The following is a 20,016-nucleotide window of genomic DNA, read 5'->3' as shown; positions in this document are numbered from 1 at the left end:
TAAACAGAACAAAATCTGTAAACATTATTATATATGTGTAAATATAATATTAACAGAATCTATTTCTCTTCAAATAAGAATTGGTCACCAGTCTGCCATTCAGAAATATTTTATTGCTGTTTTTCTTCTTCACTTCCAGACTGCTGTTTCAGTAGCACTTTTCTGTAAATCTTCAAATATTACTCCAGACTCTGAAATTATTTCTCCTTTGATTTGTCCTCTTTCTCAAGAAAGGTCTTGAAAAATATGTCACACAGTTCACAGCTTATAGAAACTTGCAGCAAGGAACAGCAAAGGACTGCTGAGAAGGTGAAAGCTTTATGAAAAATTGTTTATAAAAGCTAGCAATTTTTAGCTTTTTTGTCCTCTGTAAAGTACACAAATTAATAACAATGCAATGGACAGGTCTACAAAAAATGCACCTGAAAGCAATTAAAATACATCTAAGAAATGACTTCCACTGCCATTAATGTTGTCATAATGTAGACTTTCATAAGCTTCTAACAGAATTTAAACCTACAAATCATCAGTAGGTGATACATTTATCCCACATTTTATGTATATGCATCAAATTTTAATAATTGATCATACTGTCAGCATATATGGTATAATTGTTCAATAGCAGTAAACGATTTTTTTTCCTACTTTTCTATATTATTAAAAAACAAAATAAAATTAATAAAGGAGAAGGCTAATTCTTGAGGTTTCGAATATTTAGGTACACTCATCAGGAACTCCACTACATGGAAGACAAATAAAAAGTCATTGTCTAAAATAAGACCTTTGCTTTAAAGTCTAGTTAAAACAGCTAGTAATTAAGACATTAGGTCTTAATACTCATAAGTCTTAAGACTTATAAGGTATGAGTCTGTACCAAGTTGTCTTTGCTTGAAAAGCAAAATAGAAGTTTCCTCTTTTTATCATTGCCTTCTTCATCTACAGAGGACATAAAGGTTCTTCAGGTATTGTGACTAATGTTGTTGATGTCAGTTACTTCTTTTCACTTTTGAGACTAAGTCTGTCTTGGTTGTGTTTTCACTCAGATTTACTTTATTTATGTATTTTTCTAGAAGCACATTCCTCTGTGCTCTTATTTAACTCAATGTCAGGTTTTCCAGTCAGCTCAGAAAATTACTGAATCCGCACTTTCTTCAATTTAAAGTCAGGCTAGATGGTCTAATGAACAGTTCACCTAATTTATCAGCTAATGTAGTCCTACTTACAATGAGTAAGGCTGGTTAGAGCAATAATATCAAAAATCATAAATTCATTAGATTTTGTGGTTCTGGCAGAAATGAAATTTATCCCTTTGGAACCACAAGTGTGAAGAAAAGCATTGGCTAAAAAGCCATGGAACATCAAGTGTATTGTTTTTTTAGAGTGATAAAATCTTTTCCCTCAAGGATACTTTTTTTTTTTTTTTTTTTTTTTTTTTTTAGTAAACACATTATAGCAAGAAATGCCTACTTTTCAATTCAGGTCCAGATGGACCTTAAGCTCTGTGAGATCTATTGGATTTACTTTACTTTGGTGAAGAAACAAGATACTTTAGGATTAGATTTTCTTTGTTTTTAAATACTAAGGCAAAGAATCTTTCCTTTGTTGTTCATAGGTCTTCCCTGAAAAAGAGTATTTAGCAGAGATCTCCACAGTTGCACAATTTTTAAAATAATGACATACTTCTGATAAATCTTTAAGATAGTATAAATTACCCAAAGAGTTCTCTTTCTATATTTGAAATCTTAAAGAGAAAAAGTAAGTTGCCCAGAATTTTGCCTTGTTTTACAAAGATTTTATTTTTTACATTGAATTTGATTATCTCAGAACTTTCTGCAGTTTGAAAGGGTCTGAAACACTTTTCAATTTCTCTGAAGGGTTTGAAAAACGCAAAGATCATTAATGTAATATGCTAGCTATTGTCATATACAGAAAAGAAAAACTGATGCAAATATGTAGGTTTGCCTTTGAAACAGCAGCCTCTTCCTGCTACAACCACCACACAGCAAGCTAACTGCTGGTGGGAGTGCACTAACTCCATGCAGTAACTGCAGCAGACCAGAGTGAAGAGCCCAGAACAGGCCATCTTGGCCCAGGCATGGGGTTACTAACAGTCACTCTACTGGTATTGTCATCATTTTTTTTCTTGTATCAAAACTAGCTGTCTACCTTTATTTTGATTGCAATTTCTAAAAAGTATTGATGAACTCTGAAAGTAATGCCTCCTATTTATTTTCATGGATATGAAGAGCACAATAGCACTTTCTGAAAGAGTGTAGCTAAGAATTTACTCTTTTTCAACAGTCACCTCTATTAGCTATGCATTTCTGCCAGCAACCAACAGGAGCCTGCATGTCATACCTGTAAAAATCTGCATGGCCCTCTGAAATATAGCTTGCCTTTCAGCTTGCTGTCAGCACTGTTGAAGTGTACCACCCACCACCTCACAGTGCACATATCCACCGTTTAGCCTGCACAAATGTTTCGCAAGCATTTGTGAATGTCAGTGGGTGCCATTTTTTCCACACGGAAAAATTCAGTGGCACGCTTTTGCTTCATCCACACTTTTATGTCAGATGTCATTCTGTCAGACTGTCTCTCTACTGCCATCTGTCACAGACCAACTAAATGTAATGGAATATCAGTGGGAAGGTTCAACCTCTACAGCCATATCACCAACATCTGTCCCTGATGTTGTGGGACAATATTGTAAAGTAGGAGGCATTACTTTCAGAGCAGCCCTCATACCTCTTCCACCAGGCAGAATGCCACCAAGGCCAATCTATCAAGGAATCCATAAATACCTAAGTGCAACTGCTTGGCCCCTCCAAAAGCTTAACAAAGGACATGAAAACACACTCAAGCTTGTAGTCATCTTTCTGTTTCTCAAGTTAAATTTAGTTTGTCTAAGTGGATGTAACTCTTAAATTACATCAAAAGCACAATACGCTTATTTGCAGAGATTAAGAACTGGAAGAAATACTGATGCAGGCTTTCCCTTTTATTATTTCTTTTACTTGTTATATTTACTCAGATCTAGGATTAATTTGGAGGCTATGAAAAGTGCGTATTAGTCCTAGATGCAAGCAACATAAAATCTATTTTCCTTTGTCATTGACAAAACAAGTGCAGCATGGCAAGAAATAGTAAAGCAAAGCAATTTTTTTGTGTGTGTGTGTTTTTTTTCCCACGTTTATTTTTTAACTGTAGATTAATATAAGCCAGGAAAGACTCATTTAACTTAATTTGGGAAACCAACTTCTGAGAAGATACAATTTCAGTACAGCTTAGGTTTTAAATAAAGCCTTTAAAGACGGATTTGGAGGATTAAGCCATGAGCTTAGTGAAGATACCTTCTTGGGAGGCATCTTTTTGGGGAATGATTGCAGCTTTACCTATCTCTAAATGCTTTATCAGCATGTCAGAAAAGATAAATATTATCTGTCTGTATATATACATAGGCCTACTACCAGGACTAAGAAAAAAAATGCTGAGATATAAAAATTACACTTTAAGATAAAAGTATATGCTGAAACAGTATCACTGCAAGATCTCAGTTTTCATTTCACTGTTTTTTCTGAACTGCACTTGATATTATGTAATTACAGAAAGATAGAATAATTCAGTTAGGAAGAAACCTCAGGAAGTCTCTTACCCAGCCCCCTGCTCAGAGCCATGAGGTCAGACTGGGCTGCTCAGGGCTTTATCCTGAGTATCCTATATCAGGGCTGTTGAGATACTCACAACTTACTTCTTCCCCCACGATGGCCGTGAGTCAAAAATATGTCTGAAGTAAAAGACTTTCATTTTTTTTCAGTCCATAACCCACATTTTAATTTAAATCATTTAGAGTCAAAATGATTATTTCATTGAGATAGAGGGTCACTTTTATAGTTCTTAGTCTTGCATGACCTAAACACAATAACCTTGATTTACAATGCCATAAGCTGATATTTAAGCAGACAGTGTTCATTCATTAAATACTCATTTGATATTCCTCTGTAATAAGCAATTAGCTTGCCAAAGTCTTATACAATGTCACATATTTAGGTCACTGACATACAAAATTCCCTCATAGCCCAGAAAACAATTGTATGACACTGTGCAAAGAAGTTTCTCAAAAGATTGGCTTTTGCAAAAATATGAAGCTTAGCCCCTACAAGCCATACCAAGAGCATATAATGCTCCCTTTGCAAAGGGTTTTTATTAATGCCTTGTGACAGAGCAGAAGGTAGTACTGAACTACAAGCACTGAAGCAGAAAGTCAAGAAAAACACAGAGATCATTCAGTTCCTACACCTTTGAGTGCTTGTTGTTACAAGGAGTCCTGCAATTGGAAAATCTGAGAGACAGATTTTTATATAAAACGTACTGGTTAGTAAAAAAAGAAGGCTTTTCTGTAGACAAAAATCAAAACAGAAGAACATGCCTACACAAACTGCCACAGAAATCAAGGGTCTAATGCCTAGAGCTTTGCCTAGAACAGGAAGCTTTCCTTGGCAGAAGTTACACTGTCACCTAATTTCCTTCACAATAAAGATAAATCTGTTGTCTTGTGACCTCTTAGATTTGCAACTCAGAGCTACAGGAATTGCCTGATCATTCAAGTCCAGAAGCTGATGTGTTCCACCCCAGGGATGTTCCTGCCACAGCCCTCTCTTCCCTTGCTCTGCCCTCATGTGTCACCACGTCCAGAGGCACCTCGACACTCATCTCTGTTGCCAGTCCTTTTCATGTGAAAGTCTCCCAGTCCCAAAGAGGGAAAACATAAATCTCAATCTTGTTATTTTTTTCCACAACCCTGAAGTAACTATATAATACTGCTTCTCTTTAGTTTGTCCAACTACATGATGTCTAGCTCTCCTTCAGCCTTTCAATAGTGCCTGTAGAAGTAGGCTATAAATAATTTACTCAAGTACAGCCACAATCAGATCTGTAATATGGGATTTTGTCTTTTCTTGCCCACAGTACCATCTTCTATCTTACTCAGGAAAAGTAGTACTTTTTACATTTCTAACATTTCCTCAAGAAGAGACAGACAGGCAAGAAACCATGTAACATCTATTGGGTTTTTTGACATTGTTTTCTTTTCTGTTAAGACCCATACAACTATCCTATCAAAGTGATGAGAAAAAATTACATGCAAATATATAAGCTTCTAAGAACTCAGAAAATGGCTGACAGAGTTTCAGAGCTATATACAGGATTAAATGTAATGGAAAACTGGAAAATCATCTTTAGCTACTTTTCTGCTCTTCACAGACTTTCCAAAATTGGAAATTATTTGGGATTAGAATTTGGAGTAAATTTAACATAAAACAGGTACGTGTACTTCTGAATTATTCTTTTTGTTGGTGCGTCTGTGATCAGAGCACCTCCTTGCTTTACAACTCAACATGCTCAGCAATAGGTACCGGAGTATAATTCCACAGTTATACATACCATAATTCTCAAAGCTCGATAATTTATCCGTGAATTTCACTGTTCTTCTACTTCTACAGATAAAAAATATAAATAATTTTTATTACATACAGTTTACAACTACAAATATAGAAGTATGAAAATAAAAAATATTTAAAATACATAGTCAAACAACAGAAAACACTCTTCAGAATGATCTCTTCTCTTCAAACAGGCAGTAATAGAAAGTGCAAAAGATCACTGTGTCAATTCTTAAGTATGTGGTCAGGGTCTTTTGTTGCGATAAGGAAATGTATGTAACAGGCTGATCAACACTCAGCAGACCAGTCAGAGGAATAAAACCATGTGTTTAATAAGGGTAATGGACAATACTCCTAACTAATTAATAATAAGTTTGACTCCCGAGCTGTAGGTAAGTAAGAAAATGTCTTGTGTTTTCACTCTTTTCCACAAGTAAAAAGAAAAAACTCAGGTTCCACCACCACACTGATAAATCAATGTTATTACTATGACCAGTGGGCCCCAGTTCGGATCCTAAAGTCACAAAATGTACATCAACCTTAGCGCACAGCAGATATTTACTCAGAGGAAACTGGGAAGACTCAGAACTATCAGAGATTTTCTAATATTCCTCAGTTTAAAAGCAAACCTTTTACAAACATGCAGGTATGGAGATTACCAATATTCATTTCAGACTTTTAAAATTTTCTAAGCTTAGAAAGATGAACATTACATTTATAAATATCCAAAAAAAAAAAAAATTGGAATGTAATTACGCAAATGCTTAAAGTAACTGAATAATAATTAAAAAAAATACTAACTCAGAGTTTCAATTTTTTTAGTTACAATACATACATTAAAAGAAAAATACCTGACAAAACAGTCACTGGCTTTCATACTTGTGTGTACTTGCTGTTACATCTTTGTACAGTTTCATCAAAGCTCTCCAATTATAAAAAGTGTTCTGTTTCTATCCACCATATTTTTTTAAACAGAGTAGTGCTTATGTATGACATGTTTCTTTGACAGCATGCATATTTGTGAACTTGATAAAAAAAAAAAATACTATCAGATAAAAGTATGCCCTAAATATCTGATTGGCACTGTATGAGACATTGCATTAATCTAATGACAGCGCGTAGCAATTAGTTTCAAAACTACAAAACAGACTGCATAATGAAGATAGTTTTGATGGGGAAATGTCACTTCATGTTAAAAAAGAAAACAAGCTTAGATGTTTTGGGGTGACACAGCAAACCTTCTTTAGGTTGGCTAGTAACCTTGTTAGGAGAGACCAGTGAAGTTTGAACTGTGATCCAAAAGAAATACCTACGAGCTGTTGTGTACCATCTATTAAAATTGTTATTGAATTGAAAATGGCACAGGTTGAGTACTCTTATTTTATGCACCAATTCACTTGCTTCTAGGCACTTAGAATTCTTATCTACCCATGAATAAATGTCAAGAGCAGTAAAATAATACTGCGTCATTTTCAAGTGAATTAATTTGTCTTTTGTAAGTATGGGACTCCACTTCCCTTTAGAAAGACCCTTCTTACCCCTACCATCCTGGAGAACTGTACTCTATGGCATTCAACATAACAGAGTGATTTTGTTTTCTCTCTTTGAATAAGTTAACTGTGACAGCATACTAAGCTCTAGTGAAACCTGGTTCCTGACTCTAAACTATCTCTATATTGGCCTATAAATGTATTGTTTATGTATTTTCAGAATGTTCTACAACTTCTGTAAAACTTCACTTCTTTTTATTAAAATTGGCTCTGATAAATATTTTGATGAAGGAGATGATTTTTATTAACAAATATATTTGGATTCCACACGATCTTAGTGTAACAAAGAAATTAATTTCATAAATGCTCCATTATACAGCAAAACTGAGAAAAACTGAGACTGACTATAAACAAAGCAAATGTAATTCCATACTGTCTCAAAAAGCAGTCTGCAAGTGTCTGCTCAATTATTCAGGAACAATGTGTAATCTTCTTTGTCACATAGATGGTGCTTTAGATGGTGGCTTAAAAAAAAAAAAAAACCTTCATTAAATAAAAATCAAGAAATCTTCAAACTTGAACCTCTGATCAACTACGTTAACAATTTATTATTACTACGTTAACAATTTAACTTTGGAATCCCTATTGAACATAGTTTCATTTCTGGAGAAAATTTCAGGGAAAGAATACTTTTTAAAATTCAAGGGAACTGTCATTAATAATTTTCTTGAATATCAAGATCAAGGGCATTCTATGAAATCATGTATTCTGTGAAATTGACAGGAAGTTTTAGATAACCCAGATCTGATACATGTAACAATAATAAACTCAATGAATAATAGCTAAGTGGCAGATATATTTTGGGATTCAGTACACTGCCATCTTATTTAAACATGATATTTCCTGTTATTGCAAAATGCTTTGATGTAGAAAGCCTCTTTTTTTTCTTATTGTCAATGCTATGCAAGCAAAGAAAGTGAAGTATCTAAAAAGTATGCTATCTGGATGATCAAAATATTAAGTTAGCATTCCTCTTCTATTAAATCATCTTGAGTTTTGTTTTAAAATTCATGGTTTATTTAAAGAAAATTGTCAGCATCCTATTCACATCAGATTAGAAGGGACACTAATTTGCTGTTCAGATTCAGTGCAACACTTTTAATATAACATTCAGCAAGAACACAAACTAATAAATATTAAATAAATAAATTATTCTTATTTGTGGTACATCTCCTCAGAACAAATAGCAACAAATAATAAGGGGAAGGACCTCAACAGTAATTTAATCACAGTAAGTATCTAAAAATTTGAACGTTTTATGTCAATGTTTCCAGCTTCTGAACCTCTGAATTTCACAATACCTGTGTTACATCTACAAAGAAACCAACATTTTAAAAAAAAACCAACAATTTGCATGTTTATATTTTTGCTTCCATTTTTTTTTCCTCCAACTGAATGTCAGCTAAGACTGTGGGTACAAAATAAACCATAAGTGAAAATTTAAGCAATTAGGTTTTCAACTGTCTTAATGAAGGACAAAAACTAGAGTGCTATTCATTTTTGCATACTGTAATTTTAAATTTTGACATGTAAGGCACTCACTCCTTGTCTCATAGATGCTGTGCAAATACCTTTTTTGTGTACAAGGATAACGAACAATATTCCCAGCACAGGACTATAAAACAGTCATAAAGCCACTAAAAAAACCCAACAACCCAGTGAGGATTAACAATGTTAATTAGCTCAGGTGAAGCATGAGTAAGACCTTCTAAGTACTCCCCTGTAAGACACGCATCAGTCCTCAGTGAGCTGGCAAAAGGGCACCTTCTCCCACTCTCTGCAACAGCTCCATGGCATTGTTTAGTCAACATCTTCCACAAGCTCCTTTTTATATTTCTACTTTTATGTTTGTTTCTATATCAATGTTTTCTTCCTATTTTGAAACCTTGAGCTGAAACGTATATTCATCTCAACTAACTAATTTCAGCATGCAGTTTGCCTGTTTTCCTGGATGGTTCATGTCTACTAAAAGTTTAGCCTTAGTCTGAGCCTAATGAAGCTGGGCCATACAACACCTTGGCCCAGGATCATGAAGTGCCCAGATTTGGGGACTGAAAAAGTGACACTGACACAAACATGACAATACTAACATCCGTGCCACCACCTTTGGACAGTGCTGTACTATCCTAGAGCTGAAACAGGCCTTAAGGACAAAGAAACAACATCTGCTGCAAGGACTGCACAACAGGTTGCAGAACAATGCAAGTACTTGTGGCCAAGCATCTACTTGCGCTCTTATGCAATACCATCTGGGTTTTGTAAAGTGTATTTGAATTTAAAAACAGTTCCAAATATTCACACACCACAAAAAAAAAAAAAAAAAAAAAAAAAAAAAGAGCTGAGATATATATAGAACATGGGAAGTTCTGTATGCTTTAAAATAATATGATGAAAGGCATATCTATCATATGCTTCACATTAATATGCAACTCACTAACTGCTACTCTATGAACACAAGCTTTTTCCTCCATGATTGCAAAAAGAATGTTTTTATTGTCCTTTGTGTTTTCTGCTAGAAAAAAAATACAGGAATACTTAAGGGAAGCAAAACATACTTATTCATACATTGAAACCCCAAACGCAAAGATTTTTGTTTTGATGTTTCACTCCAAATGCATGCTAAGATCAACAAAATTTTGCTAGGGAAAAATCATCTCAAAGTTGTTATTTTCCCATAAGGTTTTAAAAACAGGCAGCCATAGGATACAGAAGTCATGAGAAAGTTTTCCTGCACATTCCTCCTGCTTCATTATTTCATCAGTACCCCACATGCCTTTTCTTTCTTACTTCTCACAGTCTACCACCCCAGGTAATTTAAATAATCTTATAAAGGCACACTTAATACAAGATCATGATGAAAGTAATGCAGAGGCAATCCATCCTGCTCCCCCACAGAGCAGGAGATAAATGTTGTGTTTATGTCTAGATCTGCAAGTAATATATTACTTAAGAAAAGAAATCTCTTAGGAGAGGGCTATACTTCTAGCTATAATTAATCTTGCCAGCAGGGCCACCTCCTTCTCATTCTGCCTCGGGTGAAAGACTGACTGGACTTCTATGGAGCTTCTCCTTTAATTGAAATAGAACAAAACCTCTTGTTCTATTATCAACACTGTGGAAATTTTACTATGCGCTCAGTGTGCAGTACCATTTCAGCCTATTACAATCTCTTCCACTAAAAAATGTTCAGTTTCTTACTAACCAGGCTAATATCCTTATTGAAAGAGATAATGAGAAAGTAAATAACTTTTGCATTAAATGTATTTTTTTAATATTTGTGAAGCCCTGGATTTTGCCTATGCTAAGCCAAAACTTCAAAGCTCTTACGAAGTGAAATGTAACACTGCCCATTTTTGATAGTAGAGGATCTAATTTCAAATCTTTTCTTAGCCAAACACAAGTGGTATTTATTCTATAGTAAAAAATTTGCTGAACAGTATCTTTTTTTCTTTATTTCCTCGTGATAAAAATAAGTAGACCTCTCATAATACTGACTACGTATTTTCAGCACCTGCAGATGTTATCATTGCTTTCACTGGAATGTAGTATACAGAAGTATCCTAAATATATAGATTATTATTTTAAAAAACTTTGTGATGGTTAGTACTCCTATATAGTTTGAACCACATAAATATGGCCCACCATTTTAGAACCAAATCTAGATTGGTTATCAAGAGATACAGGAGGGCAATTTCTGCAATTCACTAGTGAAAGCCAGCAAAGATCAGATGAGAAGAAATATTCATGAGGGAATTTTACTCGCTTGGATTACAGCAACTGTGATCTCCTGGCATCTAAATGTTGTACAGAGCGTGAGACTTAGCCTCAGGCAGCTGAATTCCATGGATCTTTCCGTGGACCCAGGCCAACATAATTGAGAATTCTCACTGATCCCACACAGTATCTCCACTGAATTTTGATTTTCAATTTCAGCTCTCTAACCATGTACAAAGTAATGGACCCCAGGGAAAAATATAAATTCACGTATTTCAGGCAAGACTGGCCTTTAACTGTCAAGAGCTTGGAGGAAATTTTGTCTGCAAATGTTACGTCTTAATTGCATCCTGCTGGATTCCTTGAGCTTTGCTATGAAGTGCCAGTCAGCACAAATTTGTAGTTTGATTCAAAAGAGCCTTGCCTGCGCCTATGTCTGAGTAGTTTTACATTCTGGTCTCAAAAATTGGCACCTGAATTTCTGTTGCCTAAGCTTCAAGCGTAAGAAATAAGAAAGATTTGTGATATTTGTAATGATTACAAAATAGTATAAAGAAAACCATTTTTAAAATGAGCTCCAGAAGTCAGAACTTTCTTGTTATAGTTTCTATTATACAATCTTCTCACTGCAAGGCAGTTAAATATACTGGAGGGGAGGAGGCAGAAAAAAAGAGAAAGAAACACATTTACCTGTATAACTAACTCTTTAAGGAGGATGTTAAACAGTATCTCAAATTAAAAAGTTCTGATTCCAGGATTCTCACCTTCCAACAAGATTAAATTGTTAACCATTACAGATCTGTACACTATTGTTATTATATAGACTTACGAAGTTTATTTAACATTAAATTAAATTATATTAAGTCTTTCATTATGGATAATAAGATAGATACCAAAACAATTTGAAAGCAGAAAAAAAGTCTGAAAGAAGTTGTTTTTTGTTTTTTTTCTCTCTCTCTTCACATGCAGATGATTTGCGGAACTAATTGCCACAAGATGTTATGGGACCAGATGGCAGAAATATGCTAAGAAGGATATCAGATAAGTTCTTCAAGGAAGTGGTCTTTGGTTCTGAGGCAACCTGCATCTTAGGAAGTCTGTAAAATGATGAATGGTGCAACTTGAGAGGTTTTATCTGAGAAACTATCAGCTCAGTGCTTGCCATACATTCAGCTTTTCTAAAAAGATGCAGGGTACTGATGAAGTCTGACTTCTGGTCTGATCCAAAAGGGTAATAAATAAAGTTTGGTCAGTTACAATGCTATAAAAAGCGAACCTCTTGGAAATACTTCTTTAACTTTTAGCCTTTGTAATACAGAAATGGAGTGTGAGAAGATAACAAAGATGCCAGAGAAGCTACAGCACTGTTTTTCAACATAATGATTTTTGTGGGTATTTTTGTGCTAATTGTTATGTCTCTTGAACTACTAGTTCATTAATTTTCTGTCCAATTAGTTTGCAGTAACATATTCTTTGTTGTTCTATTTTTTGTAATCATAATTATCTTAAGAAATTATGACACCAATGTTCTCTCCATGTATTAGTAATATGTTGATCACTAAAATTTATTAGTATCTATGCAACAAAAGTATATTTATCCTGAATTTATTTTCTTTTTGTGGAGAAGCCTAAACTTATGCTTCAAACAGTACTATTTAGAGTGACAAAAATAATAGTTTCTTCACAAAAAGTCAATGTAATTCCAGTGAGCTCTAGAAGATTGAGCACTAGTCGTGTGTGCGTGTTTCCGCATGAAAAATATCAAGCCATTAAAAATGTACTCTGTTTCAAGGTCTAAAAAGGAAATAAAACTGTTGAGTTGAACCCAATTTTGAACTGCTTTCATGTAAGCCAGACAGTGGCAGAAAAAGGTCATTATTGATTGCAGATATTAAGAAAGATATCTGTAAAATGAATGGATATACTAAGTATGTCCATATTGTCATTATATCAGTCAAATATGAAGTCCAAATTTATATTATGTAATAAAATAAAATCAATGAGCAATTAACTTTCAGGTACCAAACAGCACAACCTTAAGCTCCAACAGCAACTTGCATGGGAGTTGCATCAATCTGTTTCATTATTCACAACTGTCACGCCATTAAGAGCAAAGCTTTCCCTCAACCCCTGGAAAGGGCATGGTGAGGAGGGAGGAGCAGCAGAGAGGGGCTCTCAGGGACTGACTCCATCCCCATTCCCCAGTGGGTGGGTGGCTGGCAGCCAGTCAAGTTTAAGGAGCATGGAAAAAACGGGTGAGCCTGTAAATTCTACCTGTGGCAATTATGCATGTAATCCACAGCCTGCAATGGTCAGTAATTGAAAACTATCCTCTGCATAAGAAAAAATGGTATGCAATACTTTGTAAGTGTATTACAATTAAATCTAGGAAGGTGTGTATCACATCACAGTATGCCTCTTTCCTCACACACTGCTCTGCATCGGGAGGAAAAATTAAAAAACCTGCCCCAAACAGTTTCTGTGGGTGGGGAGCTGCTGCACTGCAAAAATAATCTGGCATCTTCAAACTGTCTTTCTTCCCCAGTACCTGTTCTGAGACTTGGCAGCTCTGCCAGGAGACCTTCTAGATTTCACACAGTCTGTTGGTATTTTTCCTCTTGACAGTTGCATTACTGCTTCACAGTTTCTATAATGAAAGGTGAACAAGGTCTATTCTGAGTTTTCTAAAGCTAAGGTTTTGTGAAGTATCAGCAACAATCCTACGGGATACAAATATACAGCTCTCATTGACCCTCTCAGCCAGTTTCAGTTTTTGCCCCCTCTCCAGCTATTCAGAACATGCTAGGGAAAGCTGTGGTCTCTTTTATTTATATCAGTATCAACTCACAGTCATTCTCAGCAGCAACTTCCCAGAGTTGAAATACTAAAGAACTTATATTTCTTTTCAGTCCTTTCCTTTCCAGTATTTCTGGATAGAATATAGGTTCCTGGTACAACATGATTCGTGATCTTATTTCAAGGGCTTCATCAAGTTCTATACAAGGCCAGAAAATGATGTCTGTGAAAGGATAATTGGATTGCCATACAAAAAATCTTCAACTCCCTTCACATGCTTAGCTTAATAGTTTTCTTAAGGGCATTCGTGTTTTCATGGTTCCAGTAAAGGTTAACAGGACTGCTGTAGAAACTTTTAGCTTGTTTACCATTCTCTTGTTATGAAGCCAGCTCAAAGAGAGGAAGTTCTGAAGCACAGTCCCGGATGTCTTTTTTTTCTTTTTCAAAAACAACAACAGCCTTCTAATATTTTATTGTCTTTTATTTTTATTTTGTATTGTCTATAGTTTTTGTGCCTTTTAATAACTTAGTTTATAAAATAAGGTAAAATTTATACTTCAACACTTGCTAATTAACTTGTTATGCTTCTACTGAAACTGAGTAAAATCTTGTTTTAAATTATTTCATCGACAACTTGATACCATAACTTTACTTTGCCCTCAATTTCTTTTCCTGAAACGTGACACATCCAGCTTTTTCCACCCAATATTGGATACACATTCATCACTGACTCTCTATCATCTTCTTCAGTCCAGTGATACTGTGCAACAGCACGGCTGGTGCTTCACTGCAATAGCAGACAATTTGATCGCTATTTCAACAGAACTGAATGGTTGACATTCCTCTATACAGCCCTTACTCTTACCTCCCCACACAGTCACAGATGGGGCACATGCTGGTTTAGCCACCTGGTGTATTTCGTAACACTGTGTTATGTGTGTACTTCCAGCTCTGCCCAGTGTTGTACACCACAGAGGAGAATCACAGCAGCTTTATCCCTTTGTGGAAAAGGGGAATTTATTCCCTAGTCTGTTCTCTTGATATTCATTGCTTTCTGGTCATGATTCCAACACCAGTCTGTCTACAAGCTAATATCATTAAGAACTAATACCACAGCACTATTTCAAACGATGTGGTCGAGTGTTCTGCCAGTTTAGAGTCACACTGTACTAATAGGAAGATAGAAAAAAAGCCACACCATGATGAGTAGTTGAACTTTGATGCCTTTAGGACCAGGTTTAAGTAGTTACACTGCTTGCACTATGTACAGACCACTGCATACTATGCAAAATTTGGATGGATGGTCACACGAAAATAAGCAAAGCAGCATGTTTTTTCAGGTTGTTTCTGGAGCAGTAATAAATACAGAAAAGTAGAATGCATTGCAAAATAGACTAAATTGTACATAGTAAGATTGTAATTCCACTGACACTTAGGAAGGACAGCGAAGTCTGAATGGCTTCTTAATGTGGTTAGAACTTTGACACAGAATTACGTCATTGAATTACAGCCTCTAATCTTTCTTTTTGATTTATACAATCCAATTTCTTTTAATAACACAGGGAAAATGAAGTAGTGATGACAGCAAGTAATTTTTAAACTTTTCTGTTGGAGGGTTGCTTTGCAGTGAAGTTCCATGTCTCTTTCTTTTTTTTTTTTTTTTTTTTTTAATTGATTGGAAACAGAAGTACTAAGACACTAAGAGATTGACTCCTGCTCTTACCCTGACATCAGAGTGGTTCCAAAGGATGCTTATCAACTTTATGCATATAAATATATTAAAACTCAAGGCTGATTGAGAACTGAAGAAAAGATATTTAGCAAAAAAAGTTTAAACTCCCTCTTCTGTGTTATGTTTCATGACATTTTTGTAGTTAATTGTAACCATTCTTTTCAATGAATCATGAAGAGACTATTTATTACTCTTGAAATAATTTGCACAATGGAATAAATATTTCTAGTAATTTAAAAATTATCCTTTAAATGTATCTTTCCATTCAAAATCTTTTTCTAATTACTAATGGATGCATAAATCAATATTGAGAGATAGTTGGCATGAAACAGTGACAGAAGGGCATTCCTTGTTAAATCCTTCAAAAGAGATTATGGAAGTAGAATACAAATGTAAATATGTTTTGATATAAGGTTCAAGATGGAAATTTCAAGCACATCAGTTAGCTACAAGAAATGGTTTAATCCAGCACTCAAGACTATTATCTAACAGGCAATTAACATCCTCTCATTTTCCATGCATGCAAAAAAGGAAGCTTACACTAAATGAAAGATCGACCACCTCCTACTTAAGCTACCTTACGTCCATAAACTTATAAAAACTAGTTTTAAATTTAAGATCAATGTTGACATATCTATTATTTTTCCACATGTGATATATGAGCACTTACAGATGGATATGAAAACTGAGGTAGGAGCCTATTCCTAACAGCTGAAAGGCAGTAAGACTGATTTTCTTGGGGGGAATTTCTGCTGTATCCATGAATGTATGAGCACTTGCTGTCTATCTTGTCAGGTTTTGGTAACACAACCAGATGTTTCTTCTTGTTTTGTTTTAATCAAAACAGAGGAGATTATCTCAACCTACTGTCATTCTCTTTCTCAGACATTAGCTTTCACATTGTAAGTTTCCCTGGACCATTAACAGTAAGGAAACTCCTCTTCCAACCCATTTCAATACAATGGTAGCTGGTACCTGCCTCAGGTAGATGGGACTGTGCTGCAAAAAGTGCATTGTTCAAACCATAGCTTAAAGTAATACAGAGCAGAAAATTGCTCACAAATCATCATCTGCCCTGAGCCATGACAAGGTAAGAAAGAGCAGAGATGGTATAAAAAGCAGAGCTCTGAACAGGCAGCCCACGTTTATTTCAAGAAAGACCAAATAATGTGTTGAAAACTCTTCTACAGGAAACTTTTAACCAGCCTCCTTTTCCAGAAGATCTTAGTCACCTATGGCACTCAAGAAAGTAATTTGGGAAGCAGATCTAGGAAGACTTTCATGCATGCACAGAAGCTGTGAGCATTTCTACACCTAGAGGCTTTCGACACTGAGCCGCCACTCAGTCTGTATTCACAGGTACAGTGTGGGCCACCTCACAACTAGAAAGGAAGGGAACTAAGTGTATTTAGCAACTTCTAGTACCTTTCCTACTCACTGCCATCCCTAGTTCCCTTCTGAATTTACCCCCATTCTCCTACTTATTTTCTAGCTTTTTCAAGACACAAGAGTGCAATGACAGATGCAACAAATGGACAAAAAGAAGTCAAAGGCTGGCGGTAATAAACACACAAAATTATGCAAAAATGCTCACTTGATTATTTACGCTGAAAAGAAATTTAAGGAATGACATCGGGAAACTGGTGTTCCAACATGGTCAAAAAAGAGTATTTTTATGTTATAAAAATTCTCTTGTGGGCTTATTTTTAGTTTTGAGCATTTGAAGTGATGTTAAAATGATATTTTACAGAGAAAGCAAGTAGTCTTTAAGCTTTTGTACTTTTGAAAAATATATTTAATTAAATATTTTCTTACATATGCTTAAAAGGCTACTCTTTAATTTTTGGATTTTCATCTCACAGCCATGTAAATGACCCAAGGTTTAACCACTGATACCAATAGGCTCTGAGTTGTTCTAGCATCAGTAAGTACCTAGGTGTCTTCATAGCTCAATGCATACACAATTAATCTTCAGACAAAAATAAGATTAGGGGTATAGACATTCCCATGACAGTGTATTCAATAGAAGTAGCTTTCCTACTCCCCTGGTATTTTTACCTTGAACGTGTTTTAGAGATCAATCCCACCCTCTATGCTATTAATTCAAAAGCTGAGAGAGGAATAAAGTTCTTTTAAACTGTGTCCCTATGGTAAGCTTCCCAAATTTGCAGTTAACTTTCTATTTGTCTTCTTCTGAATTCTAATTCTTTTAAAATGAATGGTCAGAATTGTGCACAGAATTTCAGGTGATGTTTTACTAAGCACTTGTTCAATTTTACTGGTATTTCTCTCTCTTGAGCAGAGAAAATGCTATTGTCAGCTACAATGTATTAGGAGTATGAAATTCTCTCTTCTTCATTAATTTCCACCAGTGAGCATATAGTTTAATGGAGCAGGTTTCAGTAAGTATATTGATGTACAGTCTTGCATCTCATGTTATTAGGTTTAAACTCCATTTTCATGAATCTAGTTTTCAGAAAGCAAGCATTCTTGAATATTATTCTAATATTCAAACAATATTATTAAGCATATCCATAACTTATTTGTATCACATCACCTCTGAAAACATTTATTACTTGCATGTCAATAATCTCACCATTAACCTCAGACTGACACTGAGGTTAATGACAATGCTGTTCTCCTCTTAGTCAACGTTTTCACAATCTCTGTATTTGTTTGCTCTTACCTAAGACTACTGATTTACCATGCACTACCATACCAAGGTACTTTTTGAGTGAATAAGAGAGGTAGCCATTTATTTTGTATAGAGCACTCATTAAACAGTTAAAAAAAAGCAGCAAACCAACACAAATAGTCACCATCAACAATAAAGGATTAAAAAATAGTTTTGTATCATCTACTCTTCCATTTAATCTAATTTCAACTATTTTTCACTATACATTTGTTTAGGAATATTGCTTGGTTCTTGTCCCTCCTCTCATCCCTGTACATTTACACCTGGAAACATAGAGCATTGTTGCTGTCATACTTATGCAATTTTGTATCACTCAGTTTTATTTAGAACTAGAAGATAATACAAAGTTCTTCTACAACTTCAGACTGGCAAACAGGTAGAAGTGATGCAAGAATGTAAGAATTAGCCCAGTATGACCCTTGGTAACTATAAAAACATTGCTTAATCAAGCAGGGAGATAGTTGCTAGAACTCAAGTGACTAAGATATTTCTGGATAACAGAAGATATAATCTGTTGTGAGAGTAGTTCACCAAAATGTCAGGTTTAAGCAAAATTCCTTCAAAATGTCAGGCTGAAGTATAATCTAATGGCTAGAATTTCACAAAATAAATCTTGACCATCTTTAAAGTTGGTTTGTTATGCTCATCACCCTGTGCTGCATTGTGCCAATTGTAAAGAACAGCAAAACAGTTAATGTACTTAGAAGAGCCTTAAAGAATGAAGAAAGAAAAAGAAAATAACCCACACAACAACTGTGTAAAAAAACCCCACAACCAAGCAGTCTAATTCCTATTCTTACTTTTAACAAATCCTAGGATTTGAACGAATAGCTTTTGGAGATCTCCCTTCAATATCTCTGTGCTAGAGGTTGTTTTCTGTGGTTAGTATGTGAAAATTAAGTCCTTTCAGAAAGGAAAGTATTTTGACTGCAAAGCCAGGAATAAATGACAGATGTGATGATGGCTACTGAGAATGCTGGATATGTCTGCACCATTTTGCATTGAAATTTTTGGAAAAATATGATCCTAAAATCAAAAATTTGGCAAAAAACCATTTGCCCATGCACAATAATGAATTCTACAGTAGCTGTCAAAAGATGCAGAATAACAGTCAGGGGCTGATTTAAGACAGGATTCCATGTTAACAGACAAATAGGAGTTTTGGAAAAGCTGTGTAACAGTTGTTAAAATCTGTTTTCAGTTATGTAACAAGATGCAACTCATTAAGATATATCCTAATCCTGCCCAGAGAGGCTGTGGATGTTCCCACCCCTGGAGGTTTTTTTAAGAGTGGCAGTGCCCTGTGGCAGGGCAGTTGAAACATGATGATCCTTGGGTCCTTTCCAACCCAAGCCATTCTATGATTCTATAATCCTTTTTTCAAATGGCTTTTCATAGAATTCCACAACAGGCTGTTGATTAAGCCTTAGACAATTTAAATTCAGGGCACAGCGTGATAATACGTATAGTTGTAGCAGAAAAACAGAAAAAAGTAAGCATTTCTGAGAATTTCAAAAAGTTTGGTTAACTCCAGGAGTTGAGATTCTTTATTGACTTTTTACAACTAGTGCTACATAGAGCCTTAACATTTAAAGTTGCTCATGAAACAAAATGAGAATGGCAAACACAAGAGTCACCTAGACAGCAAGCTGGGTGAGAATTAGTATTGCTCTAGCAAAGTGAAAAAAAAATAAAAATCAATAAATGTTACAATAGTTAGACATATTAGTATTTCTAGAGAGATGAATGACAACTGAATATGCAGCTAGGAAGAAGGGTTAAGGTCTGTCACAAGAAATGGGAATTGGTAATCTCCCTTAATCTTTCATATATAGGAGAAAAACAGAATAGAACAAAAAATGCAGTGTGCCCACCACATATGATTAGTTTCAGATGCTATACAGTTAGTTAGAAGACTGATGACAGCACTACAGTAGGTCCACCATGGCTTATTAAGTCCAAGACCTTCTTCCGACAGAATCTGATACCAGGTGTCTCTTAGGAAGATGCAAAAAGTCATCACAGTCTTCCCTCAAATAACTATTTAAATCAGCCTCTCCTTTCTCTCCCTTTTCTCAGTTGGCTTCTCCT

The sequence above is a fragment of the Lagopus muta genome, chromosome 3 (genome assembly GCF_023343835.1).
Source record: "Lagopus muta isolate bLagMut1 chromosome 3, bLagMut1 primary, whole genome shotgun sequence".
Classification (NCBI taxonomy): domain Eukaryota; kingdom Metazoa; phylum Chordata; class Aves; order Galliformes; family Phasianidae; genus Lagopus; species Lagopus muta.
This window is presented reverse-complemented; position numbering follows the sequence as displayed.